The sequence below is a fragment of the Ornithodoros turicata genome, chromosome 1 (genome assembly GCF_037126465.1).
Source record: "Ornithodoros turicata isolate Travis chromosome 1, ASM3712646v1, whole genome shotgun sequence".
Taxonomy (NCBI): domain Eukaryota; kingdom Metazoa; phylum Arthropoda; class Arachnida; order Ixodida; family Argasidae; genus Ornithodoros; species Ornithodoros turicata.
The window spans coordinates 216,823,218-216,843,674 of record NC_088201.1 but is presented as its reverse complement, the minus strand read 5'-3'; the positions used below and the strand labels follow the sequence as shown (position 1 = coordinate 216,843,674).

General features: G+C 45.6%; 1 long non-coding RNA gene across 1 annotated transcript; it reads right to left on the bottom strand.

Moving 5' to 3' along the window:
- Positions 1 to 663: 663 nt before the first annotated feature.
- LOC135379045 (uncharacterized) lies at positions 664 to 19,551 on the bottom strand. Its single transcript, XR_010418684.1, has 3 exons — positions 19,490 to 19,551; positions 15,785 to 15,817; positions 664 to 1,029 (listed from the first exon to the last, which is right to left on the bottom strand). It is a non-coding gene; the product is annotated as an uncharacterized LOC135379045 (long non-coding RNA).
- Positions 19,552 to 20,457: the final 906 nt, after the last annotated feature.

The following is a 20,457-nucleotide window of genomic DNA, read 5'->3' as shown; positions in this document are numbered from 1 at the left end:
TGCTACGTATACATAAACTGACAATATATAGTGTGCATGTTTGATGGATTGCTGTTTGCGATCTCACTGATAAAAAATGAACAGCCACCGTGCCTGCGAGATCACATGCGTTGAGCCATTCCATTCTTTTTCCCTGGTAGTGCACATGGACTGGATGGCGTCACAGCCCGGGTGTCACCCGGCTGGTGTGCAAATACTTGCTGGAGAATGGTATAGCTGACTATCCGGACAAGCAAGCTGCTTTGAAACAAAACTGAAAATAGCCACTGAGGTCGAACCCTAGTACGCAACTTTTTCTTTTTGCTCTTCACATTTCGGTTTGAGTGTGCTATTGTCATCATTTACGAATTAACTACCGGCGCAAAAAGAATTAGTTTGCTGTATTCGGCACTGAGGAGTGCTGCGTGTTCGGTGTGATGCTCACCTTTAAAAAAAAAATCCTTGCGGAGTCTCTCTTTAACCTAACCCAACCGAACCAGGTGTACAAGTACAAGTGTTATTGCGTATTTATAACGCGTAGTGTGTCATAGTTACCTCTGTCCTGTCGTTCGCCATGACATTCGCAAACCAAATTTAAAACCATTCGGATAACCTACACTTACAAAGTAGTTTGATGGCACTCACAGCGCGTAATGTAGGATCACCATCCAAGAATCAGCCACGTTTCGAGTTGCCTCAAACTTTACGCAACCTCACGTTATAGATCTTGTAGCACAGTTTCAACGATTATCACACACAAGTGGCAAAGGAGAATAATCTGTTATAGAGCCACATAGTCCACAACTGTGACCAGTTCTGAAACAGTGTCTCAATGCTATATTGAACACAAGACAGCGGCAGCAGCCACTTAGTCGAATCGAAGTAGAAAGCACGACACGACCAGGTAATCTTGAGCAGAGTAACGCCACGTCATGGATATTTAGCACAGGCATCGATTTCGTCGTAATGGCTGTCTGGCATGTTCCAGTTACGACGGGACAGCGCTTTTATCTCGCTGTATTTCTTTTCACATTGCTTCCAGAAGCACAGCTGTAGGAAAAAAAGGAGAAACGATTATTGTTTAGCGCGGAAAGTAGAGCGACTTTGTCCATTATGACATTCAGGTGACTTGTGACAATTCGTGCGTAAGCCAGACGGGGAGGTACGTTAATGATAGGCTTATGTAACATGCTACATCTCTGAAATCAGGGACAGGAAACAATTTGGCGCTGCGGCTGGCTACTGGCCGATGTTAGGGAGCACTCGGGTTTTCGCCAGACAAAGAGATCAGTGCACTAGAGCGATATTCGAAGCTCTCACGATGCGTGACAGAAAAGAAAGCTGTGTCAGTGCACTTTGCATTGAGTTTCAACTACGGGAGATTGCCTATCTAGAGGCGTCTCCTGTGTAGCCAATGTGCCCTGTATTCCCTTGTTCCCTCCCATTTCCCTTTTCCTTTCCTGGGGTGCACAGCATAAACTTCAGCTGTTACTCAGCGCCTGTCGTCGATGGTTGCTGCGCTGTGTTGTTGTGTTCATTAAACAGATCGCACCATGGACGTACGCATAGATGAACGCCTGTGTCTGAATCCAAATCGCGGTCAAATAACGTGAATCGTACGAGAGTTATTCAACTTTAGACCCATCGTCATTTCAGCTGAGTCGTTGGAATGAAAGCATCGGCACGCGAATTCTCTTTTTTTTTTTGCAAAAATAAACAGTCATGTGATATACGTAGAACTGTACATGAAGACGTGCGACGTTGTCCAAACTCACTTGGATAGCCAATGACTTTTCGTCGTGTATTGTGCGCTATTTGAGTACAAAATGCATCTGCGCGGCTATATGAATCTGTTTTCTGTTTCGTGCCACGCAACCAGGGATTGTGACGGGAAACAGATGCTGAAACTATGAATTGTATCTACCTGAATTTCATCGGAAACAAAAGTAGAAACAGAAACGATAATGGTTTCGTTACTAATACCAGAAACCGAAACAGAAACAAAAATGTATTTTCTTTCGTCTTACCAGAATCGGGAACAGAAACGAGAACGGAGCCAGACACTGAGCTGAGACACAAAAAACAACCGAAATACATACTGCAGGAACGGAAATCGTTACCAATATTTAATCACCAATGAATGAAAACGAATACAACCAGCGGGGAACTTCGAGGGACAAAAAATGGAAGACTGGCTAGTCGCTGACGGCCGGTAATGACAAAAGCGGCAGTCCAGATTATGTCCCCATTTGACCAAGATCGATAGTGATGGATAAAGCTATTGAACAGCAGGCGTTTTATGAAAGACATTAGCTCGGTAATAGGTAGGACGAGCTTGTCCTGGTAGAGCGACTGATTTTCCCGAGAGACTTCAGTGGCAAAGCGTTCCACCGAACTTGCGTAAGATTAAAAAAAAAAAATAACTTCTTGTTAACACAATCATCCGTGATCGAAGCTATAAAATGACGTAAATGCGTCACGTTAAACTCGCATATATTGCTAATCAGCCTTAGACGGTGTTCCGCGGCGGCGAGAAAAAAGTACAAGGTAAGGAACTTTCCTGATCTCCAAGAGGTTACAGCTTGGGAGACAAGCTCGCGAAAATTCTATTCTGCTCCGAAAAGGAGGTGAACGCAACAGTGACTACTGAACTGTACAAAATAGATGCCGCAGGGAATCGGAACCGACCGAATATGGAACCATCTTGCCCCGTAACAGAGTGGAACTCCTGTCGACCGCGCCATGTCAGGCACAAAAAATTTAATGACGGTGTCGCCCAGCTGGTCGCGTGATGGCACAGTGGTGGTCCAGATGATATCTCCATTTGGGAAGGACAGCTATCGATGAATAAAGGTGTGAACAGCAGGCGTGCTAGCAATGCCGACTTTTATTCAAGTTAGACGTTATAGAAGATAGCATTAAGACTTTAGGTTCGTAAAGGGTCGAATTAGAGCTCGTAGATAATGATGCGTCGATTCTGGCCTATGAACTCTCGTGGCCTCTCCCATCGCTTTCATGAACGCGACGGTGAAAGTGATGAAATGTCAGAGGGAGTGATGACGACCATGATGATGCTCACACAATGTTCTTTTCAGTAACAATCACTGCACATAACGGCAAAGGTGGCTTTCTTGAAGGCCAACTAAATCATACGGATAGAGGTTAGAAGGAAAGGCGGGGAGGAAGACCAAAAGAGAGCAAATGAGCTGAACGGAGCTCTAATTTCTCTGTGGGTGGCCGCAGGAAGGCATACCGAATCAGTCGAGGGAACGTAGCGCATTTTTAGCTGGTGAAAGCAGGCGCAATTCCGAAACCAATTGGCAACGCTTGCTCCGGAGCTTCCGTCGGCTACGGATTTTGTCACAGTGTACTTCAGTCGAGGATCGTAGCCAAGGCTAGTCGGGGCAGTGGCGGTGGTGGGGCAGTCTGGGATGTGTCATCCACCCGTCGAGATTCAAACTTGTTCGACCGCGTCCTGGCGGGAGTGGATGGTTCTGCGGATCACTTTCGAACTTACTTTCGCTGAGCCTCTTGTTTATATTCAGTCTCAGCTGCTTAGCATTTCTCTTAAATATATATCGAGCGGCCAGACTGTACTGAAAAAGCGCTGTGACATCTACAGCGCGTGTTTTCAGGAGACACAATATTGACCCACAAAGGGAAAGCGTTGCCAGGATTTTCCCAATATTGGCTGAAACTTGACACAAGGGCTCCATATTGCCATGATAGGCAAGCCTGAGCGATGGGAAAGACACGTAAATAAACACTAACACGAGGGCTCAAAACCAGCTAGACGCACAATAGGTAATAACGAACTTCCTGAACACGTAGACGGTGCGTGGGAAGACAGAGAGGAGGAATAGGGAATTGAGGACAAAGTGAGTTGAAGGAAGGTCAGAGGAGCCGCTTGAAGGCCGGGTGGATACATACAGACGGCACACTAATACAATTGCCCACACTCTGTATGGCCAATGCTTCTCTCAAAAGACGTTTTCGCCTGTCTGGTTCCCACGCCAGCACCGCCGTCTGGGACCATAGGGGTTGACAATTATTACAGAGTCTTAGATGATCCGACAAATTTGAATCTGGGCTGTTTTTATGCTGGCCCAACCTTGAGCGCGCATTGAGTGGTTTGACCTATGTATACGAAGCCATAAGCTAGCGGAATTCTATACACAACATTTTTTTTGCAGATGGAACAAACATGATGGTTCTGTGTTCAACATTAATTGCCATTTTTTCCTTTATTTCGTTCATTGTGCTTCTTAGAAGACTCGTCTTTCCTTTATCTCCAATGTGAGAGGGAGAAAGAGAACACTATCGCCTCTCGCGTCCTGGAAAAAGATTAAAAGGAAACAGAACATGCAACCCAAGATAAGGCCAGTTCCGATAGAGTCACCCGATACATTTGTTTTTGTTTTGTTTGCGCAAGTTAAAGCTCATCTTCGACGCATGAGGCGGCACTGTGCTGCTTCCTCCTCTCACGTTGGGATGAAGGAAATACGCATCTGCGAAGATGCGCAATGAATAAAATGAAGAAAAAAATGGCGTTCCTTCACTAATTTTTTTGCGGGCGATCTATGGAACGGATTTTTGTTCTGAAAACGGCTACGATATCAGGTGACCGAAAGGAACAGATGATCCGTTGGGACAACTTTGTAGCTTTTATAATTAACAAGCTAATTAATGAAAACTAATTAAGACATTGCCTTTGGACTTTGCTAATGCCCTCTTAGGGAGTGCCCTTCAGCATATGCTACATTGCAATTGATTTCATCTTGGAAAAAGTGTTGTAACGGCTCTGGCGTTACAGTGTACGAACGGAGCCTCAGACAACCACACCCTGGTACGGTCACGTACGGATAACCTTTTTTCTCTTTCCTTCTTCCTCGTCCTCACACATCCTACATTACATACTCTTCATCGTCTTCCCAGATCTTACATCACATGCCCAGTTTTAAAAGGTGCCGACCCGGCATCGTATATACAATAGTTACAGTGGCTACATTAGATCATATACATATTTACATCATAGGAGGCAAGAGGCCTCAGGTAGGGCTTTAGTCTTTCAACATGAACGATGTCGCTCCAGGCACAGTCCTCAGGCTCGATTTCATAATTGACCGGAGACAGACGAGACACTATGCGAAACGGTCCCCGGAAGCTCTTGGAGCCCTTGAAACCGGTTGGGGGCGACTTGAGGAGCACCAACTGTCCCTTCTCGAAAGTGACGTCCTGACGTCGCCTGGCAAAGTAGGACTGTTTTTCTTGAGGCAGTTTGATGTTCTCGCTAGCCAGCTCTCCTTGCACAGTTCAGCCTCTCATGAACCACGGTGGTGTATTTCGCGGAGTCTTTCAGCTCGGCGAGCTCCTGTCGGTAAAAGACAACATCGAGGGGCAGCACCGGATCGCGGCCGTACACAAGAAAGAAGGGAGACTGTTTGGTGGATTCTTGGAATCCAGTGTTGTAGCAAAATACAACATAGGAGATTATGTCTGCCCACTTCTCTCCCCCCGCCGTTGCCAGCGTCATCATCTGCTTGATTGTCTTGTTGGCCCGTTCACAAAGCCCATTAGCAGCCGGATGATATGCTGTGGTCGGGTTGAGCTTGATCCCTCGATGTCGGAGCAACGATTCAGTTGACAGTGCCATCATCTGGGTTCCACGATCAGTGGTTATCACTGCCGCGCAGCCGTGCTTGAGGACCAGACGTCTTTCAATAAAGTTCTGAATCGTAGTTGCCTCGATGTTTCTGACCGGCTTGGCTGCGACGAATTTGGTCAAGTAGTCTATGGCAACGATGACAAACTTGTAACGGCGCGACGGCTGGAACGGACCGATGATGTCCAAGCCCACGGTATGGAATGGAGCGTGCGCTGGTATAGGTTGCAACCGACCAGAAGAGAACGTCGACATCTTGTACCTCTGGCACAAATCGCAGCTTTACCGACGTCGTCCATCTCGTCGAAGTTCGCGATGGAACGTTCCATAGAAGAATGGTCCGCCATCTTGGACGTAGGTTTAAGACGATCGGTTGAGAGCGGAGGGTGAAGAGCGGGTGCCAGGGACCGTCGTCCGTGCATCAAGCGATGAGAGTTCGGGCGTTAAGTTGTAACGGCTCTGGCGTTACAGTGTAGGAACGGAGCCTCAGACAACCACACCCTGGTACGGTCAAGTACGAATAACCTTTTTTCTCTTTCCTTCTTCCTCGTCCTCACACATCCTACATCACATACTCTTCATAGTCTTCCCACATCCTACATCATTATATATATATATATATCCCGAACGATGCGCAGCTACCCAGGGCTGACGAGTCGCAAACACGGCGAAACACGTGTCCCCTGGTGCTGTCGCATCGTTCCATGAGTATCTGTTTCTCTACGTGCAGCCATGGAAGCCATCTTAATCTGTAAGTTTGAATTTCAAACACGTCTAGCGTCATTTACTTATTTCTTTAATGGCTTTTCCCCCTCTTTGTAATTCACTGGCTTGCACTGTGGCATGAGGAGTGCTCAGTCACCCTCCCAGGTGTATATCGCTCGCTGAGTGACCCCTGGTTTGCCAATCCCGAACGATGCGCAGCTACCCAGGGCTGACGAGCCGCAAACTCGGCGAAACACGTGTCCCCTGGAGCTGTCGCATCGTTCCATGAGTATCTATATATATATATATCGATTGAGTATATATATCGATATATATATCGCATTGAGGAGTGCTCAGTCACCCTCCCAGGTGTATATCGCTCGCTGAGTGACCCCTGGTTTGCCAATTCGGAACGATGCGCAGCTACCCAGGGCCGACGAGCCGCAAACACGGCGAAACACGTGTCCTCTGGTGCTGTCGCATCGTTCCATGAGTATCTGTTTTTCTGCGTGCAGCCATAGAAGCCATGTTAATCTGTAAGTTTGAATTACAAACACATCTAGTATCATTTATTTGTTCTTTTAATGGTTTTTTTCCCTGCATTATAATTCACTGGCTTGCACTGTGGCATTGAGGAGTGCTCAGTCACCCTCCCAGGTGTATATCGCTCGCTGAGTGACCCCTGGTTTGCCAATTCGGAACGATGCGCAGCTACCCAGGGCCGACGAGCCGCAAACACGGCGAAACACGTGTCCTCTGGTGCTGTCGCATCGTTCCATGAGTATCTGTTTTTCTGCGTGCAGCCATAGAAGCCATGTTAATCTGTAAGTTTGAATTACAAACACATCTAGTATCATTTATTTGTTCTTTTAATGGCTTTTTTCCCTGCATTATAATTCACTGGCTTGCACTGTGGCATTGAGGAGTGCTCAGTCACCCTCCCAGGTGTATATCGCTCGCTGAGTGACCCCTGGTTTGCCAATTCGGAACGATGCGCAGCTACCCAGGGCCGACGAGCCGCAAACACGGCGAAACACGTGTCCTCTGGTGCTGTCGCATCGTTCCATGAGTATCTCTTTTTCTGCGTGCAGCCATAGAAGCCATGTTAATCTGTAAGTTTGAATTACAAACACATCTAGTATCATTTATTTGTTCTTTTAATGGCTTTTTTCCCTGCATTATAATTCACTGGCTTGCACTGTGGCATTGAGGAGTGCTCAGTCACCCTCCCAGGTGTATATCGCTCGCTGAGTGACCCCTGGTTTGCCAATTCGGAACGATGCGCAGCTACCCAGGGCCGACGAGCCGCAAACACGGCGAAACACGTGTCCTCTGGTGCTGTCGCATCGTTCCATGAGTATCTCTTTTTCTGCGTGCAGCCATAGAAGCCATGTTAATCTGTAAGTTTGAATTACAAACACATCTAGTATCATTTATTTGTTCTTTTAATGGCTTTTTTCCCTGCATTATAATTCACTGGCTTGCACTGTGGCATTGAGGAGTGCTCAGTCACCCTCCCAGGTGTATATCGCTCGCTGAGTGACCCCTGGTTTGCCAATTCGGAACGATGCGCAGCTACCCAGGGCCGACGAGCCGCAAACACGGCGAAACACGTGTCCTCTGGTGCTGTCGCATCGTTCCATGAGCATCTGTTTTTCTGCGTGCAGCCATAGAAGCCATGTTAATCTGTAAGTTTGAATTACAAACACATCTAGTATCATTTATTTGTTCTTTTAATGGCTTTTTTCCCTGCATTATAATTCACTGGCTTGCACTGTGGCATTGAGGAGTGCTCAGTCACCCTCCCAGGTGTATATCGCTCGCTGAGTGACCCCTGGTTTGCCAATTCGGAACGATGCGCAGCTACCCAGGGCCGACGAGCCGCAAACACGGCGAAACACGTGTCCTCTGGTGCTGTCGCATCGTTCCATGAGTATCTGTTTTTCTGCGTGCAGCCATAGAAGCCATGTTAATCTGTAAGTTTGAATTACAAACACATCTAGTATCATTTATTTGTTCTTTTAATGGCTTTTTTCCCTGCATTATAATTCACTGGCTTGCACTGTGGCATTCAGGAGTGCTCAGTCACCCTCCCAGGTGTATATCGCTCGCTGAGTGACCCCTGGTTTGCCAATTCGGAACGATGCGCAGCTACCCAGGGCCGACGAGCCGCAAACACGGCGAAACACGTGTCCTCTGGTGCTGTCGCATCGTTCCATGAGTATCTATATATATCGTTATATATATTTTAAAAAAATCTGTATACACTTAGCTGGGACTCCCTGTATATGAAAATACTAGTATTCCCGTCAGTGGCGTAGCCACGGGGAGGCTAGGGAAGGGCTCAAGCCCGCCCTACATGCCACTGACCGACCCACGCAAATCGTGCAAATCCGAGGAGAACATAACATATGGGGGGGGGGGGGAACAGTTTGACGATCGCGAAAGTTCTTTCAGTTCAAGCGGCACACTGGAATGGTTTCCAAAGTATGAGCTTTTAAATATCCTTCCAATCTCGTGACACCGCCTCATTGGACATTATAGTATTGTGAATGTTCAAATTAATTATTTTCGTTTTTTTCAATGGCATGCTGCGGTGTGCACAAGTATTGTGTGTTGTCGCACCCAGGATCAGCGGGGGGGGGTATAGAGCCCCCCCCCCCCCCTACCTTGGAGGTCTGGCTACGCCACTGATTCCGAGTTGGGAACTAAGTCCGACGATACCCACGTTCAGCGAGCGTGAAGTCAGAGCGTCATGATATTGGACATATGCGTTTCATTTCATTGGTACGAATACAGAAGGTTATCGCGCTCAGTATTCTGTAGCACTCCCCTTTATAAAAGAACCATTTTTCCAACATATCTGCAAGAAATACGTAGAAGGCAGCAAGACCTTGGAAAATCACCAGTGGTGAATCACCTAACGTCATAGTCAAGATTTATTTGTTGATGGAGAATCGCTTCCTAATCTCACCGCGTTGTCAGTACTCAGCAAAATTTGCGAGAGAGTAACAGAAAGAACACATGTAATCGGCACAACGCAAGCGGCGCAGCGGGTGCATTTATGTTATGGGTGCGTTAGCATGAATGTTAATTTTAAAAAATCGCGTCTCCCAATTTAAACAAATAATGTGATAGCGCTTGATCGGCTATAATGTGATAGCGCTTGATCGGCTATGATCCGTTGCCTCAGCTGTTCACAACGGCGCTCCTGTAATTTCCGGGATACGGAGAAAGCGCCCCCGTTGGGAACCTAGTTTAGAACTGGGTCCTAGGTTAGTTTTCTGAGGTTAGGTTAGTTCAGGCTTGTTTTTGACAGTCCACCGTCCACAGTTCATCGCATCGTCCTCATCACATTATAACTGGATATTCCGATATCCTGAGCTGCTATTTGAAGAAACGTAATTGATAAGGGTTTCTTCGAAGGGAGTTCTAAGCTCGCAGCGTGTCCTAAGCACCTCTTTTTCTGTAACTTTTCACTCGAACATACGGAGCAGGAAATCAGTGTCCTGTCCTTTTTTGTTTGTTTGTTTCTTGCTTCTTTTTTATTCAGCTAAAGACAGGAGGCCACTGGTTATTTACAGACCTTGTCATTCACGAACAGCACGGCCTTCTGGCTTTTTACGCTCTCCCATCCGAAAGGAAAATAAAGTTGAACAGAACAATGCGGAAGTATCCCACGAAATTGTAACGGGACCCATTACTTCAATTCCCGCTTCACCTCCAGCAATGCGGTAGAGTATCGCGCCAGGCGATGAAACTCCCAACCCATCATCCTGAAATAAAGTTGTTGTTGTTGTTGTATCCCGCGAACAAGTGGGACGCATACCGAAGAAAATGTCTTCAAGTTGGGAGCAGCCAATAGTGTGTGCTTCTTCTGTGCACCCTTTTTATTCCTGGCGACAGAGAACGATGATAGTGATGTGTGCACGAAAGGCACTCGAAGTCTGAATGCTAAGAAAAAAATTTCGAAGGCAGATATATTAACAGCCATATAAAATTTTAGTTCAATATTGTTTAGAGTATGCATGTGTTTCGAACGAACCAATGAAGAATCAAACGACCGCTGCTGTCTCCATCAAACGGTGTTCGATCAAATGGCTTTCGACCAAATGCCCCGCGTTCGATCAAACGGCTTTCGTTCTTGCGGAGATTGCTCTAGGAGACATTTTTTCCTGGGGAGGGTTCTTCCCGGGGACATTTTTTCCGGGTAGGAAAATCCGGCATCTCGGGCGAGCTTTGAATATATGAAACGGCTTCTCCCTGATCATTCCTCCATTTGGCAACTAGCGCTCATATTCATCTCTGGAAACGCCAATTTTGTAATTGCATCTGTGTTGCCCTACAAAAATAGTGATTTTCCTGACCCACATGATAACGAGACCGAACTGCAGTTTTTGCAACAGTCAAGCAAGAACCTGTTATGTTGTCAGGTGATTATTGTTAATATCTTTCTACTCTGTGTCCTTTTATTTTTTGTCGAATCGTTCTTCTTGGCGTCCAGAAAAAAGAAAAAAAAGTTTGTTGGGAATATCGCTGCGAGGCCCCGCCGCTCGACCTTTCCGTATCTTCCTTGGTTGGGTCGACCCGAAGCGTTTATCGCCCTTGGCCTCCTTTGTACGGTTTTGCAGAGTGGCACAGCAAGGCGAGAAGAAGGGAGTCCCCTGTCACTGGGGGTTGTCGACTGACATTTTTCTGAGCCGATGTAATGTGAAAGAAAAAGAAGACGGAACACGGGGGAATGGAATACTGAAGTTTTCGGGTAAAGAAGTCTATTCTGCGATGAAAATTTTGAAAAGTATTTTGCACCAACGCCCTGTAAATGAATTCAAATATTTGATAATGCTTACTTACCAGAAATATACATTCCAAAATGTCAGTTATTATCAAGGTAAATTGCATGTAAGCGAGTGCAAAAAAAAAAAAAGAAAAGAAAAAGGGAATACTGTTTCGAGCACTAGATTTACGTGACTTGCATTCTAAGCGCGTTGTGTTTATAGCCTAATTTACAGCCGCTGGTACATCCAGTTGAGAGCCTCCGAGATACCGACATCTCGGGCGAGCTTTGATAGCATATGAAGTTACCTTTCCTTGCCTAATTCCTCATTTCTTAATTGGCAATCGCCTTGTGCTCAGACTCACTGCTGGCAACTTTCTTTTATAATACCATATGTGTGTGTACTGCCCATATTATAATACATTTTGTTTCATTGTTACATCAAACCAGTGTGTGTAAGTTTTCTCAAAAATTTTATTGAAGGATCACACACCCAATATACCCCTTATAATTGTACTTCATGAAAATAGCGCTTGGCAGAAGTTGGTATCAGCGTTCATCCAGGAATCATTGTCAGTTTTAAAATGCCAGAATGTCAGAATTTGTCAAAATGCTTTTGCCATTTCATGGTTCGGAAATGTTCCCGATGTCGTTGGATGTCAAAGATCTATACTATTCTTTTAAGAAACCTTTGCTGTTGAAACGCGTTTCGGATCTTTTGAACGAAAATTTGGTACGTTTCCAGTCTCAGGCTCGCATAGCTATAAGTGATTTTTTGGAATTGCTGAATTTGTACTTGAATTCTAACGTAACTTTCATAGATGGCGTTTTATACACCCAAAAGGATAGTGTTTTCATAGGTTCGTCTGTTTGCACCGTTCTTATCTGAAATCTATTTAGGTTGCCTCGACTCTCATTTACGTGCTTTTGTAAATTCGTGTTCGCATGACGCTGTTTTGGTGGCTAGATACGTTGATGATCTGATATTTATGGCTCGTTCCCGATCCTGCTTGGTAGAACTGCAACGTGTGGCTCGTGAATCGGCCCCCGAATCTCAAGGTTTTAACCAAAGGTTGGGCCAGCATAAAAACAGCCCAGATTCAAATTTGTCGGACCACCTAAGGCTCTGTAATAATTGTCAACCCCTATGGTCGCAGACAGCGGTGCTGGCGTGGGAACCAGACAGGCGAAAACGTCTTTTGAGAGAAGCATTGGCCATACAGAGTAGGGCCATAGGGGCCATACAAGGCAATTGCATTAGTGTGGCGTCTGTATGTATCCACCCTGCCTTCAAGCGGCTCCTCTTACCTTCCTTCTACTGACTTTGTCCTCAATTCCCTATTCCCCCTCTCTCTGTCTTCCCACGCACCATCTACGTGTTCATGAACTTCGTTATTACATATTGAACGTCTTGCTGGTTTTGAGCCCCCGTGTTAGTGTTTGTTTACGTGTCTTGCCCGTCGCTCAGGCTTGCCTATCATGGAATTTATCCACGAGCTAGCCTGCATTTACGCCATTTTGTCTATGCTCCATATTGCCAAGTGTGAGCACTAATGGGGAAAATGTCGCCCCCCCCCCCCAATGTGGGCTCATATTGCAAAAATTCAACCAATATGGGGAAAATGTCAGCAAGATATTACTCATACCTATATTACCCATGTGCACCCCCTAATGATGAAAATACAGATAATGGCACGAACCCGTATTGATACCTGTTCCAAATGGCCAAGTCGCACGGCAATATCGGAATTTGAAGCGTGTGAAGCGCCCTACTCAACGCGTCGCTACATTTCAATAACTTCCCGCAGACTATACACATTGCTCGAAACAACATATCTGGCAATGCCACTGTAATATGCACTGGAACACCTGCTGGTATACCTGCTGTAATGAGTCACCACCTTGCTTGATGCCAATCGGTCGAAACCGCAGAATAAAACAAAACGTTTCAAATGTCATTTCAGCGAAATCGCGGTAATTATAGAGGGGCGTAAAAAGTTTGTAGCGGTGACGAGGATGGATGTGCCTTTGCAATTTCGCTACACCTGCATCGAGTCAATGCCATGCTAAAAATAATTCCGACATAATTTCCTGTCAAATACTGTGTTTTTAATTCAGGATGTCAGCTCTACTGTGAGTACCTGCTAAGTAGAGCTGATGCTAGCATTTATCTATTGCTTGAAGAATGCTACCTAAATGCTTTGCAAAGCGAGCAACACGAGAATACTATGTATTCACGCTGTATAATACGTTCAGACGCTATTTTTGCTTGCTCCCAACGCTATCGAAATACTACTCAGTAAAATAAGACTGACAGTAAAAAATAGATTGTATAAACATCCTACAGATCCGTATCGAAGACGACTTCCCGATGACATTCGAGCGACATTCAATGAGTGTTCATATCCTGGTCTCTTGGATAGTCCAGGAACTTCCCCAGGATATATGAACTGCGCTTTATACATCGGAATGCAAACATCCAGAGCGCGATATTCTGTACACAGACATGTGCTGAGACATGTGTTGTTTACTGGGTAGAATCACAAAGTAAATGGATTTGTGGGATATCCCCTACATGTCACAACGATATCCGGATTTTCAGGACTTTCGTGACCAGGTAGAGATGTTCCAGGGATATTAATGAAAGAGGTACATTGATCGTTGAATTTGATTTGAATCAATCGTTGAATTTGAGCAACAAAGAATACGAAGAGGACAACACAGGACTCAAACCAGCTGTGAAGCTTTAATGCAGAGGGTACCGGAAAAGTGTTTCGTGGAATATCGTTGTCTCCGGCAAGGCTCGCAAGCGTAGGAATCCTAAGCAGTCAGAGGTATATTCTTTTTTTGTGTTACAATTTTCTTCTCCACTTCGTTCTCTTTGTTCGTGTTTAGTATGTCATAGGAGAGCTTCAGGTAATTGTGCCTGTTGATTTTGCGGAATGCGTTGCAACTGACAACTTAATGCGATAAATTTCCTCGCGCCACTAGGCTCCCCAACGGAGAGTAACACGACACGGGTGCTACGTGGATTGGAGACAGACCCGCTTACAGCCAGAAATGTATGACCGAGAACCGTGGCTGTCGTACGATTTTTCTGTTGCTAAGGTGGTCGAAAGTGTGTAATGATTTCGAGTACTAGAAAGGCGTTAATAAAGTTCGAAATAATCGAAAATATATAATTCATAAATAAAATGATAAAATAACGGAAGGACAAACAGGAATACTAAGTGTGAACTAAGTGGGACTAACGAAGGAACCCCTAAATTCGCACTTACTATGCTAATTAATTTATGTATTCTATCTTTCAACACCAAACAAAGTGCAATACCATTTTATGTTTTAGTATTCAAGCTCCCGAGTTGGAAAATCGTGACAGTCTGAGAGATGTGTGAAGGGCCGGAGAAAAAACCTCTCCGCTCCCTTCCTCATTCAATACCGGCATTCCGCATCAGCGCACTCGTAGGTGGAATACCTCTCTACGGCAGCGAGGCCAGGGGGAGGGGGGAGAAGGCTGGCGTCCCTGTTGTTGCTTTGCAGTTAGTGGTAGTTAGTAACAGCTAGTGATAGTGATTCTTACGGGTAGATAGATTGGGTAGTGGTGGATAGAGCTGCGTAGCGGTAGTGGGTGAACGGTGCGTCCGCAATAAACGGAAAAAAAAGAGAGAGAATACGCGCATCCCGCCGCATTAATGATGCATTATTTAATCGCACTTCGATTTTTGCAGTGAACCCGTTCCCTGGGGTAGCAGAATTTTGTAGCAGAAATTGCGTGCGTAAATAGTGCATACGTAGTTCAGTTGTTTGAGATACTGGCATTGGTTACACGCACGCGCGCGCACACACACACACAAATACACACGTGCACAAATTGTTCATCAGTGTACTTGTTTCACGTATTTACTGTTTATTTTCACAGGTGCCTGCAGTATCTTGGATGGGGTGATGGAAAGTATAGCGGTCTGTCCATGAAGCGTCTGCTTGCTAAGTTGTGATTGTGAGATCATCCTATCAACTTGGTATCAGTCAACTCAGTAACTCAGTCTCAGTATCAACTACGTAGTGACTATCGACGTGGTGACTCTCTTGATGTTTCAGTGCCCTCTCGTCCTGGAGGTTTGATCCAAAATAGGTTGAAGTCAGGGCTCAAGTATTTGCCATATTAGCGTAGGACAGCCGCGTTAACAGAGCCAGGAGAGTGGTAGCGCACAAGTACAAGACATTTTAGGTTCTCCTGAGGGTTGTGTTACATGTCTATCACCTCTATATTTAGATATGTTTTGAAGGTATACTAGTCGAATGACGATTGCAGGACAGAGCGAGCTCTGGAAGGGACGACGTTCCTCAGACGCTTCAAACGAGTGCGTGAGCTGCAAGCTGCGTCACCGGAGACGAAACGGGCACTTCTCTCTAGACATAAAGAAGCTAGGTGTCTGCGTCGTGTCTGCCTGTGTCTAAGCGTGCGTCCTTTGGGTTGTTTTTGGCGCTTTGATTAAAAATTTGGTATCAATGTCCTATAGTGCCACCATAAAGCATTCAAGAGTGTTTGACGGAATGCCAAAAGATGCAACCAGTTTTCACGAAATATTTTGGTGCTTTCATCTGGTCATGGCTTAGCTAATAAAGTTGGTTGTCCAATTAGAAGATAAAAGTGCACGTACCACATGGTCGTCGTCGAAGCATGCTTGTCGGGACTGAAAGGCAATAACGAAATATTAAACAGTTGTGTGACGCTCTCGTACATTTGGATCAGATCATAGCACACTCAAGGGTACCAAGGAAAATGTTTTTTTCTGTTTTACAGGAAAACATTTTCTGTGCCCCATCGTGTGATAGATCATACAAAGTTCGGCACCAACCCCTGATGTGAGAACAGATAGGGTATCGACCATCGCATTTGTTCTCGTTAGGACGCTACGCTACGTCACCCTACGCTGCATGACGATACGCCATCCGTAGATGTCTCACTGACGGTGATGTCTGCCGTGGCCATGGCCGTGATATCTCACACAGTAAGCTTCCGTATTCGTGCTACATATTTACACCCTGCTACCCCGTTTACCCTGCTACTTCATATTGGGTTCACATCAGAGCAAATGTACCATGCTTAAATTCGGGTATGTAGTTATTCTTCGAAAATATTCTGGCACAGCGTCGATGTATTGTGTGTACCCGACTGTACTGAAAAAGCGTTCTGACATGTGTTCCCACTGTTCGACATGGTCTAGAACGGTTCTCAGCACACCACAAACCCAGGCAGCACACGACACCGGGCCGATATCAGCAGCTAGTTGGGCATGTCGGCCCAACATATCCCCGACACTGCCAACTTGTGACCGATATACGACAGAAGTTGGCAGTGTCGGCTCGATGTTGATGGAAAACGCGACATCTAGCCGACACTGCCAACTTGCGACCGATATCACGCTGAAGTTGGCAATGTCGGCTTGATGTTGACCGACACCAGCGAGATGACGCTGACAATGTCAACGCGCGATTGACATCTCATAGATTGACAATGTCGGCTTGATGATCACAGAAAGGAGAATTGTTTGTATGTGTGAGCGAATTAAAATGAGACAGTCACCTCCACCATTTTGATTCCGAGACGAACAGTGCTCTCGAATTTGCGGAAGCTCGTAAGACATGAAATATATAGTATATGTTTTCGTTTCGAAAGGAATACCGGTACCTTTTGAAACCTTCTTGCACTTCGTTTTTTATGGAGCAACTTTTTTTCGTCTTGCTTTTTGTAATGCCGCGCTCATTGCACCATGGGAAATACGAGAAATAAAGGAAACCATCAGAAAATAAAACGAGTAATAAACAATGGTAGAAATAATATGTAGTTTCCTCGCAAACAGCCAGTCTAACATTGTTTTCATCCTTATGATTGCCAACACACGAATAAAAATACAAAATTGTGTTGGCGCAACATCGGTCACAAATCGGTAGCATGTCGAAATGACATCGGCAGCATGTCCAAATCATATCTGGCCAATATCCTGACCCGACATCGGCCCAACTCTGAGCGGTGTTGCAAAGCGTATGTTAGGCCGATGTAGGGAGCGTCGGCAGCAGCACATAAGGTTTTGCCAGGAGTTTCCCCGTATTCGATTAGAGTTTGAGCCGTTAACGGGGAAGTGTCGCTAATATCGCCCTGTATTGCAAGTGTGCAACCCTTTCCAACGTCATCCTCTCGTATGCTTAGCGGCACATAAAATAACTTTGTTCTGTTTTTCTAAAGGCGTTCTGGAATTTTGACACGGCAACAGCCAAAAGACAGCAGCGTATTCGTACGAACGGCACGATTGTTATCACCCAGCAAGAGACCACTGATCATGTGTAATCCCTGTGTTCCGCACATGGTGCTAAGGCGTCGCATCGCTAATGACGACGACGGTGTAGCGGAACTAGACGCCATATAACAATGGCACGGGGAAAAAATCCGCGCCGGTTACGCTGTATTGCGCTCTTCCAACATTTTCACATTATTGCGGCCTCTGCCAACGCCACCTAGATACAGAAGGTCTGCTTATTACCTTGTCTCCCTCCTTCTCTACGTGGACACAAAGCCTGACTTCGTCTGATTGCGGTTTACCCTGTTACAAACTCCGAAATGATTGCAACTAACTTGGGGCCTGTAGACACGAATGTGTCGATAAAGTGACACACACTGTCGATAAAGAGAACGCTTTCCACAAAATTACTCACGATAGAAATATGGGACAGTTTTGAGCTTGATTTTGAAGTTTTCCTATTTACTACGCCTGGACGGCAGTGGTTCATCTACGTGGCTACGACAGCTAAAAGCTTTGATTTGGTTTTTTTTTTGTGGCGCATTGGTTAATAAGGCCATAATGCGCCAAATAGTACTGCATGTTTTACCTAGGTAAAATTTTTGTGCTTACTAAACCTGTGCTAAGTGCTGGGTTAGTAATTAAAATTACAGATTCTTTAAAAACTCGGTATCTCTAAAAAAAAAAACATGTATACCTTTTCAAAGGGTACAAAACTTTCATTGCTGAGCTGAAGAGCCGGGTGCAGTGGCTAGAAGTTTCTATTGCACGAAACAAAATGGCGTTCACGGAGATGCTGGTAGGCTGGGCATACAATGAGGATGTGAAAGATTGAGAGTTGTTCCCCACAGTCACTGCATTCGGGACAGTCTACTTCCCGTAAGAGATAGGTGTGTCCCAGGCGGAGCCGACAGGATAGCACCTCATACAGTTCATTGGATGCAGTTGGAGGAATAGGTTTTATAGGTTTTATAGTGCGTAATTTGTTGCTTGTCTGTTGGTCCCGAAAGCTGTGCCAGTGTCTGCTGCTTTTTAAACATAGCCCGAGATCTTTTGATGGAATGTCAAAGGGCGTTATGTCGTATGTTAGGGCAGCACCAGCTGCTTGATCGGCTGTTCCTGGTATCCCAACATGGCAGGGTACCCAGCAGAAAAGTAACCGAAAAACTCTGTACTTGCTAGGTTCCTTGCACGATGGACAATGGGGTCTTTTGTGCAATAAATGCTAAAGGTAGTCTGCGAAGTCAAAGAATCTGCGTATATGACTGATAATTTCATACGATTTTGTAAGATATAATTAAGGGCTAAAATTATGGAATACACTTGACACTTCTGCTGTGAAGACAGACATGGTGACCTTCACACGATGTGACCATAGCGCATGATACCTCGGAAACACCCTTTGAACCATCAGTGTACAACTCTATGTCGCTGCCAAAGCTATCCTTTCGCACCTCAAATTCCTGTTGCAGTTTGTTGTTTCACAGTTTCACGTTTCTTGTATCTGGAGAGGTACATGTTACATTTTGGAGAGGCTGCCATGAATGAGTTTTTTACTTGACTCAAGGATGATAGAGTTGTACTCTGGAAAGCCATAGTGATCACCTGGTTGTGACATTCGAACGCTAAAAGAAGACAGAGTTGAATGCCTGTTCAAGAAATGCTGTCTGAACGGTGTGCCTCTCACACATTGATATGTTGGGTTCTGAGGTCTTGATTCTTAATGCATATGAAGCAGCCAGGTAAAACCTGCGTTGCTCTAAAGACCACTGATTTGATTATATGTATAGACATTGTATTGGCGAAGCTCTGAAAACTAAACGTAGTCCTTGGAGGCCTACTGGGCCCAGGATTTTAAGTGTTGATGGCCGTGCTGAAACGTACACAGCACATCCATAATCCAATTTGGAAAAAAGAGTGGAGACGCTCCCCAGGACCGGTGACGCTGAAATTTCGACCGGGATTTGCTACCGCCGTGAAAAACACTGTTCTGAATGGCTACGCCACATCCACGGGTGACAAGGCTTTATCCATCTAGATAGTGTTGACTCTGCCCTATGCACTTACAGTCTGTGGAGCCTTGCATGGACCAAGGAAGTTGGTGTTATACTGGTGTCCCGAAACCCCACACAGCGTGGTACACGATTCGCTCACTGTAGAGCCTTGGCCCTAGAACGGTGACAGACGAGACGTGTATTCATCACTCACCATATCATTGTCACACATCCAACATGAAAATGACACCCATGAGCATTTTCAGTAGAGTTTCAGAATCAACAGCATTAGATGAAGTTTCACGGGGCCCGGGATTGGACTGAACTATAACGTCTTATGTTTAGTTTACTTCACGCTAGCGCCAGGACTTCACGCAGCGCCTGACGCCAATTGCGTGCTTCGGATCAAGCCTGAAATCAAATGCACGTGATCATCCCTACGGCTATGCGTCTTTATTACTCGACACTTTCGGCATGGATATAAGGACGGTTCTCGCCGAAGTCGGCCTAACACGCAAGGAAATTCCGCTGCCTCGACGGCACAGGTGCAGCGTCCAATGTTGCTCCATAGACGAAAACGTGCTGGGAGAAGGCAATGCATTTGGGACAGGTCCTGGTCGCACGTCACAGGAAATGTCAACCCACACGTGACTATAAATATGGCCGCACCCGTGATCTGCTCGAAAATCGTTTGTAAACAGTCCGTTTACTCTTTTTGTGCACTGTTCTGGGCGTCATTCGATCTCGGTAGTTATATTCATCCGATAATCTCGCACTAAACACTGTTTTCTACGTGAGGTCTCCTACTGTTGACCACTTTCAAAGATGCAATGACGACGTACTATTACACACTGAGTCGATGCGATTGGCTTAAACTGAGGGGAAATCTGCTACTATGTCTCGAAAGAAGCATCGTATAGTTGACGTTGCCAAAATACGTTCGTCTTCTGGCATGAAGCCAATCGGAATATGTCGACAAGCGCTAAAACGACATGGCCACAGAATAATGTCTATGCTTTGACGCCATGCTTAATGTTCCTT